The sequence below is a fragment of the Cardiocondyla obscurior genome, linkage group LG03, assembly GCF_019399895.1.
Source record: "Cardiocondyla obscurior isolate alpha-2009 linkage group LG03, Cobs3.1, whole genome shotgun sequence".
Classification (NCBI taxonomy): domain Eukaryota; kingdom Metazoa; phylum Arthropoda; class Insecta; order Hymenoptera; family Formicidae; genus Cardiocondyla; species Cardiocondyla obscurior.
Window position 1 is genome coordinate 8,986,917 of NC_091866.1, and position 8,780 is coordinate 8,995,696.

Below are 8,780 nucleotides of genomic sequence, written 5' to 3' on the forward strand. Positions count from 1 at the left end.
TACGTCAGGAGTACTTATTCTTTTCGCTTTTAAGACGCGAAGCGACTCCAGCGGGATATAACGCGTTCAATTAAGCACGCGCGTAAAAGTGTATCACGATTCCTCGACGAGACGAGCTTTTCTCGAAGAGCTTCCTCTTTGAAAAATGATTACTCTGTCCGAAGCGTTCGTAATTAGTACGCAGTTCCGCGAGATGCTCGGCACGATTCGCCAGATCCGGTACTTTAAGTCGTTTGAAAATTTACAAAGTACCCTTAATGAAGTTCCCGGCATCGTCTTCTTCGACGTCAAAGGGAGGACAATGGACGAGGGTGGTCGGGGAATATAGGGCGGCACCCACTTTCCGTTATCCGTTTACTTCGCGCTCGCTGTGTATATATTTCGTTTCGCGTCGCATTGTAAGTCGGCAGACCGGTCATAATAGCGCGTCATAATAGTTTAAATTAGTTTATGTTTTAAATATATGTTCAATAAATATGTTCAATTATTTTAATAATGCCGTCATGAATAAATATTTCTCACTCACCGTTTCGAAGCGCAGCGGCGGAGTTACACCAACGAAGCTACGACGACCCTCTGTAACATACAAATGAAACATATAAATTGTAGAGACGTTTTTGAAGTAATATCTATTATTAAAAGAAAAATTGTACAGGCTTTAATTAATTATTCAATTAAATGGCGAAAACTGGAATTATTTATTATTTAAACATCAATTTTAATGAATTAAATTATTTTAAAATATAAAACTTCTTTTATTAATTATTGAACTTCTATTTTTAATTTTTTCAATTCTTACTGAAACGATAAAGTTACCCGAATGAATATCAAAGAGCTATAATATAAATTTTATGTTAATCAAAAATTGTGTTTACCTTAACGTTGCTCCGCCGAAGCAGGATGCCTTTCCTAGGCCTCCTCCTCCTCTCAGCACTGTCGGGTCCAGATCCTCCTTACGCACAAGCACTCGCAATAGGTACTTTTCAAAAATCCAGATAGTTAATTGCAATCGCCCGACACTACCGACACACTTGCGTTAGCAATTCGACGAAAACACGCACAAAGTCTTTATCTAAATCAGAAAAAAAGTTTTGATTAATTAACAGAGCAAATCAATTATATTAATACACTAATATAAAAATGTTTTTGCTTCGGACGTATTCTCCGCGTAAAAAAATATTCGTCACGTATCGAGATCCGCTAGCTACATGCGTCGTTAGCCGCGCAAGATGATCACGGTGAACACCGCGCGCGTGATTTTTGTACAAGGTCGTTGCGTGAGCTAGCTAAAACATTGGTGATCTATGCTTTGAATGTCGTCCCTCAATGCTGCGTGACCAAGCCAGCAACACGTAAGCGACATAAACACACCGCGCGCTCGTCATATATGCTCCAACAACCTCTGTTCGTTACCCGCTACGTACTAAAACTACGTCACACAAAACTATTTTTCACTTACTTTCCAAGGACGAAGAGTGATCGCATGAGCTCTCCTTCTTCTAGATTATAGATCGAAGGTGATTTAGGCCTGGGTTGCACTCTGTCACTCGTTCAATATATGTAGGACTTCCGGCACGTCTTCCGTAGGCGTTGCGTAGTCAGCGGATGGCGAGAGAAAAGGAAGACAAGATGGCCGTGCTCCGCGATACAACCACGTTCGGGGCGCTCCTGCACAAGTATCGTTCGCGCCTGCAGTTACCGCAGCTTCGGCAGCTTCGTTCTTACTTGGAGATATTAAAATCACGTATTATGAATCTATGTATAATGGACGGATACGCGAAATATGCTCAACGCGCGAAGAACCGTGAACGAGAAGTTAATCCGCGTTAGAAAAAGATGATTTAGTATTTATATGTAATTATTTGTCCTCCGCGAACGACAACAGCTCCGCCGCGTACGGCTCCGTAATACGGACTGCTTCACTATTAGCCGTGGCGAATGTGCGGAGACGCGGAGCTCACGCAACCGAACGTGCCCGAGGACGCACGACCGCGCCCGACTTTCGTCGTTACGTTACACAGCGCACCGTATCGCTTCTACACAGGTTAACCCGGACGAAATAATTTATGCTTCAAATATTTTATCGAATAATATCGATCGCGGAATTGAATGATAACGTATCACACAAAAGAATTTATGCAGCAAATATTCTGTCAAGTATTCTGTCGATCGGTATCACGGAATCGAAACGTATCGAGTTACATAAAATAATTTCACTTACTTTACAAGAAGTTGGAGCGATCGTAGGTGCTTCCTCAATTCCGAGACATGGATAGGATGATTTAGGCCTGAGGTGCACCGTCGTTCGTCCAATATCCGGAGCACGAGTCTTCCGTAGAAGTCGACGGCCGGCAGGGAAAGAAGAAAAAATGACCGTGCATCGCAATATAATTGTGTACGGCACACCGTCTCGTATGCGTCGCTCGCGTTTGCAGCTGCTCCAACGTTCAGTGCCTTTGTCCACTTCAGTCGCTGTAAAATTTAACGCGTTAAATGAAATTAAATGCCAAATATTACAACAAATATTCTATGCAAAATATTCTCTCTATAAACTCTTACGCGTCGAGTCAATCGTCGTCAAGATCGATGACGAAAGAAGCTAATCTAGTCAAAAACGTTTTCTTTAATCATTAAATAAATATAATTACAAATGTTTCTTTCGAAAGTCTAAAATTCTTGCCAGTCCTGCAAATCCCTAATTTTCACAAAGTTTTACGCACATCGGTGTCCCTCGTGAGATTTCCTTTTCAATTCAGAATCGTGGGCTACAACGGGCAAGACGATATATGCCTCGGAGCGGCGTTTAACCGCGGCGAAGGCTCTAAACGACGCGACGCGATTAGCGAGCGACATTGTCGGCACGGTTTCCGTATCCTGATGGGCGCGCACGTAAAGCCTGATACGACCGTTCTGGGACCGACCTCTCGACAAGAAACAACGCATTCCGTCGCGAGTCCTGGCCTTTGTTTCGTTAATCTCGACCGTAGCCTGTAGATAAAGCCGAGGCCCGCCAGTTACTCCGTTCCTCGGGGTCGTTATGTCGAACTGCAGCGACAACGGCGAGACGACGGGCGTGCATATACACATTTATATACACGTACACATGTATAATATATCGGACGAGAGGCACATAAGCCCGGGACGTTGTTATGCCGCTGGTAACCTCTTCTATTCAAAGTACTCACTCTCCGACATCGACCCTCGCCTTCGTCACCTTCGCCGCTTTAGTCGGATTGGTCGTCTTATTAACTACCTTTCGTAACCATCTTAAAGTTTCGTGAAACTGTCTTAAAAGTTTCGCGAAGCGTGACGGAATCCTGCCCGAAGGCTCGCATCGATTTATAGTTGATAAGTGGCTGATTACACGTTCCGACGTCGATGGTAAAAAATTTTTTTAATGCCGACTGACAAAACTGCCCGATTTGTTATACCATCCTATACCGGGGAAAATTTATTTCGCGTTATTGCGAAAAGGCGCGAGAGGATGTTATCACGAGCGTTACAATTATTCCTCGTTAAACTCGATATCAAGCCCAATTACACCGTACTCCGTTTCTTGCAATTTTCCCCCTCGAATTTGGCGAAATGCCGTTTTCGACGACTGACACTACTCGGCTACCGGAATTGGTGATAATATGCAAATGCCTGTAACTCGGAGTTCCCTTTGGTCGTTCCGGCCGCGGGTTTATACACTCAACGCAGCGCTATTGCCGCCGCCGTTGAATTTTCAGTATTTTTGTAGCTAGTCCGATTCCTGGAATTTTTCCAGTCGCCACGTACACCACCGACGTACTTTATGAAAATTGCAGAGTCCGCTTTCGCGCGTACCACCTCGAAAGAGATTTCCGAGAGATTCGCGATTTCGCGGTTGTACGGCCTGCACGTTACGCTGTTCGCAAAAAAGCCATTTAGATCTGTATGCCTTGTCAGTCTCGGTACCGATAAAAACTTTGCCGCGATCGAATTGAGTACCACTCGACGTCGCTTTTGTTTTTACCTATTCCCATTTTTAAAAGATTAAAAAAAAAAAAATAACGCGTTATTAAAAATGCGTTAACATCTATTAAGATTTAATAAGACACCCATGCTTGTTTCTAATTTTTTTTTTTCCTCTCTTTCCCGACATTAATCGAGTTCCTTTTACTCGAGGCATAATTACGTTTCCTCCAGCCTCCCCCGTAAACCAGACGGGGAACGAGACGCGACGGGACTCCCGGGACGTCAAGTTGTGTCGATCGCAGCACTCCTTTCACGCGGCAGCATCTCGATAAAACAGGCCGCGGAAAAGTTCGCCCAGTGCTTTCGCATGCCCTAAGAGCCCTTTAATGGTCGCTAAAGGGAGCTTATTGAAAGAAAGTTACCCCGCTTAAATTCAATCTCTTTTAGACGCGCGGGGAAGCGCATTCATCGCGCGCATGAATCCTGAAGAACGTCGGCGTCGATACCGACGATGACGACACGCTTAATCGACAACGTCGACGCGTTTCATTTGCGACGATCGATCGCCAATTGCAACCGCGGCGTATTAAATTGCGAAGGACTGATTCTCAATCCTCTTAGGCTTCTAGTTTGCCACGCTACGTCACGCTGCGTCTCGAGAGACTCTCCGCTTTCGCATCTCGTTACGGTATCGTTACTGTCGAAATGTTTTTTTTTTTGCTCTCGACGTTAACAAAACGCGAAGGAGGACGGATGAGAGAGGAAAACGGGGAGAGAAAGAGAGAGAGAGAGAGAAGTTTAATCGGATCCACCTCGCGCGCCTGCACAAGTGGATCGTTGCGTTGCACAAACTGTTCTTTTTGCGCAAACAACACAATGTAACGAAGATCGTTCTCGCATGGCAAGCGTGTTGTGCGAATTTTCTCGTCCTGGCTCCTGTCTAACGAATTTGACGAAAATCGAGAAACAGAAATTTCATCTCTATATTTTCCCGGCCGCGTATACGCCGCGCAATATAAAAAGTAAACAATTATTTACCAAAAATGTTAGAAAAAAATTTTTTCAATTTTAAATTGATTTAATTTAATCACAAAAATATTTATTACGTATACCTAGATAATATAAGAAATATTTTTTGTCCTCTCAAATCATTATGCAGATCGTTATTAGTAGGTGAAGCCATTGTATTGTATACTAATTTTAAGTAAGATGTAAGTTTTTACTTTTCCGAGACAGGAAGATTCATGAAAATAGGTACGCGAGCGTCTCGACAGTCGAGGTCGTCTAGTGATGACTATATCTACTTTAACGTTCGCCACTTTAGAAGCGGGCAATCGGCGCTCGGAAACTTTGAAACTGGGAGATGTTTGGTGAATATGTTAGTCGGACATTCTTGTCTCTACCATAGGATACCCGAAATCTGAAATCGGAGCCGTCAATATAAGTATTTGGTACCTGTCAACGGTGTTTGTCCCGCTAATAATTTAAAAATATCAAATCTAACAGTAAAAATAATATGTACGTGTAATAATCGTTTCGTTTCTTTTAATTATATGAATGATTAAAAATCAGATTGTTGTACGTGACACGTGAATACAATTGCAAATGTCTTCGATCATTTTCTACGAGAGACTCGATAATTTCTGGTCCCTTTCGCACGTTTTTGCAGAATGCGCGTACTTTTTTTCGTCCTAAGCCACGGTCCAGCGTATCAATCATGTACACTTCGAGACATTCTTCAGCGGCTTTTCGCGAAAATCTCGTAAGAGTGATTAATGGCCAGCGGGATAATCCACTCCTCGAGAAACCGAATCGATTACAATATAGCGCGGCTTCGATAATTTGTAATTAATTTGTTTCAACTATTTGCATATAAAATACGTATTTCGATAATCCAACGTCTTCACATGTTTCTGCTTTTTCTTTTGCCCTCTTGTTACATTTACACGTCATTTGTTCGCAAAAATATGTTTAATTACGTTCACGCGTATATCAACCACCCGAATACTTCATCCTATTATTCATGCGATGTGATACAATTCATTACGCCGAGTTGATAGTTAATTAAGATTCGATGGACCATTCGAAAATATATTGGAATGCTGTATTACCCGTAATACACACATTTTGAATGCAAGTCCCGCATAATGTGCTCATCTATTATGAATAAATCAACATATTACAATTTCTCGTTACCAATCTCTCGAATCTAATGAATCTCTTAATAAATTATTATACCTTCAATACTGAAACAAAAGCTTCTTTGTATCTTAAAAAAAGAAATCATTAATTTATATTAAAAAAAAGGTTTTAACGGGTACGCTAAATGAATGTACCGCGCTAAATATCTGCGTTAAATGAAATTGTCATCCCGGCGTACACGCGGATCCTTTTTCAGAAAAGCACGCCCGACTGATCCGCGAATGCATCGCACTTATTTCTAGAAACGATCTCATATTGCGTTCCCCGCAGTTTCCGAGAATATGCGTGTGCATAATAATATTTCGCGAACACACGCAACAGAGATCAAGAGATAAAGAGGCATGTCTGGCGAGCCGAATGATCGATTTCGCGCCGTTAAGACGTCTTTAAGACATGTTAATATTTGGTATTTCATTAACGTTGCAATTACTATATAACAGCGAGCCTAAGAAAGTATATTTATTAATCAGATAAAAATAATTACGGCACCGACAACAATCGTAATCCTCACTGTACATGCATTTAAAAATAATTGTTCGCGATTAGCTTTAGAATCTAATATTACTTTAATCGGAAGCTATATATATATTTTTATATCGCAAATCAGAGAAAGAAATAAGTTAAGAAACGGAGCTAGAAACTTATCGATTGGTACGTTTGCACGATTAATTATAAATGTATTCTTAATGTTTGTTTCTAAAAAGAACTGTCCTAGTAATTCGAAACCTTTTAAATCTTCAAAGCTTTATTAATATGCGAGCAGGGATGTTAACGGTGATAATACATTTATCAACGCAATTTGTCCCAATCTTTCCGAAGCTAATAAACACGTGAAATCGATACGCGGTACATTTTCATATTGCAGATGTTGCGCCTGATATTTTGTACACCGCGGCGAATATTACTCTTATCAGTTTTATTATCCCTTTTTATGATTTGCTTTTAGAAAAATTATTTATTACCGAAATTTCGTTGAAATATACATTCTTTCAAGTCATATATTTACGTGCCAACTTTGGGAAGTTGTTAGTTGCGAATATCCGGCCGAGAAATGAGGGAGATCAGTTCCACCCTGGGTTTTCTGTAATAAGCGCATGTGGCATGGACAACTATGCAGGATGCTCCAAATGTTACTTGTTATTTCGCGGATCGATTTTCCTCGTGAACGTGTATCGCGAATCACGCCCGCGGATTACCGGCGTGCGCGGCGAGTTCGGCGTTTATCCGACGGCGTGAACGGGGGGGAAAAAAAAAAAGCCGGGGCCGTTCGGTGCCGCGGAAGCCATTACACAGATAGTCTATTCGAAGGAAGCCAATAGATCAGGGGAAATGGGTTAGAGCGCCGAAAAAGTACATCCAGCGTCGATGCCTCCGGCCGCCTCGCGGCCGATAGATCACCGTCGTAAGTGCACTAAATGTCCCTTCCCCCCGTTCGCCAGTTATTATGCGGCAAACTGCAGTGGCTTTTTCACGCGGCGATACATTTATCATGCCCGACGCCATTGCCAGAAGGCATGTAAAGCGTACGTCGTGTTTGCGGAAGGAAACCGCGTACGAAACAATCTTGACACGCTCGCTCGCACAATACGTTGCGTTAAACCATTGTAAAGATGTCACGGATGCATATATTACTCTATAGTAATTAACTCTTTGAAGTCTCAGACTCTCTCTTTCTCTCCCTCTCTCCCCCTTTTCTGTCTCTTTCTCTTTCGCGCTCGAGGCCTGCACCGAATATGAACGGCATTGAAATCTCGACGGTGAGAAATAGCGTTTCTGTGAAAAAATTCTCGTTCGGAAAAAAAATCCAACTGCGAAACGCGCTTTATAAAGTTCGTGTAATTACATTTTTCTGCGAGTAGCAAAAAAAAAAAAAGAAAAAAAAAATTTTACCCTGGCTCTTTCGCTTCGAGCGGCGAGTTAATTTGTAACATGTCCTGCCGGGGTAGCGCGTTTCTCATCGCGCGAAGTTAAGAGATCGTCGCGGCTGAACTTCACGTCACCGAGGGAGGGAAAAAAAAAAAAAAAGTTATCATAGCTCCCAGGATAGATTTCCATACTGAAGCGCAGATGAATGACGGGCAAATGGGAGCGGCGAATGTCCGCTCTACGCTATCCCTCGAGCTTAGCGCGACATAGAGCAGCAATGCGTGGTATTACATACGTAATTGATGCCCGGCTATTTTTCCCGCGATAATATATGGTGGCGTTGTGCAACTCCGTCTGCGTGAGGTGTTACATTGTAACTAATGCTTCGCGATTTTTAACGGGCGCGCAACTCGACAGATCGCTGCATGGCGCGACATTTTATTCACAGCTGGGTGCTAGTCTCATATCTTCGTTGAATGCCGCGAGGAGATCAGAATCCCGCGGAGTCTTTATCAACGTGTCGTTTGTGATCTTGGCCGCAATTTTTATCGTAGACAATAATACTAGTATATTTAAATAAAAGTGCGAGTGTAAAAAAAAAAAAAAAACAGCAGTGGAAGTTCAATAAATTAGCACGAGTTATAACAGACGACTATCAGGCAGCGATCTTACATATTCAAGTGTCCGCGAGTACTCGTCGACAATTGCTCGTAATCGAATCGTAACAGCTAGCCGTTGATATCTTAAAAAATGAGCCACCGAGCCATCGCACG

General features: G+C 42.4%; 1 protein-coding gene across 1 annotated transcript in view; it reads right to left on the reverse strand.

Annotated features, from left to right (window-relative positions):
• Sprt (PDZ domain-containing protein sprite) overlaps positions 1-2,041 on the reverse strand; it is a 117,843-nt gene extending 115,802 nt beyond the window's left edge. Inside the window, exons 1-2 of the mRNA XM_070675080.1 lie at positions 876-2,041; positions 527-576 (exon numbers count right to left, since the gene is read on the reverse strand). The gene's annotated coding sequence lies outside the window, so the exon portion shown is untranslated. The remainder of the gene's footprint in view (positions 1-526; positions 577-875) is intronic.
• Between the last annotated feature and the right edge of the window lie 6,739 nt (positions 2,042-8,780).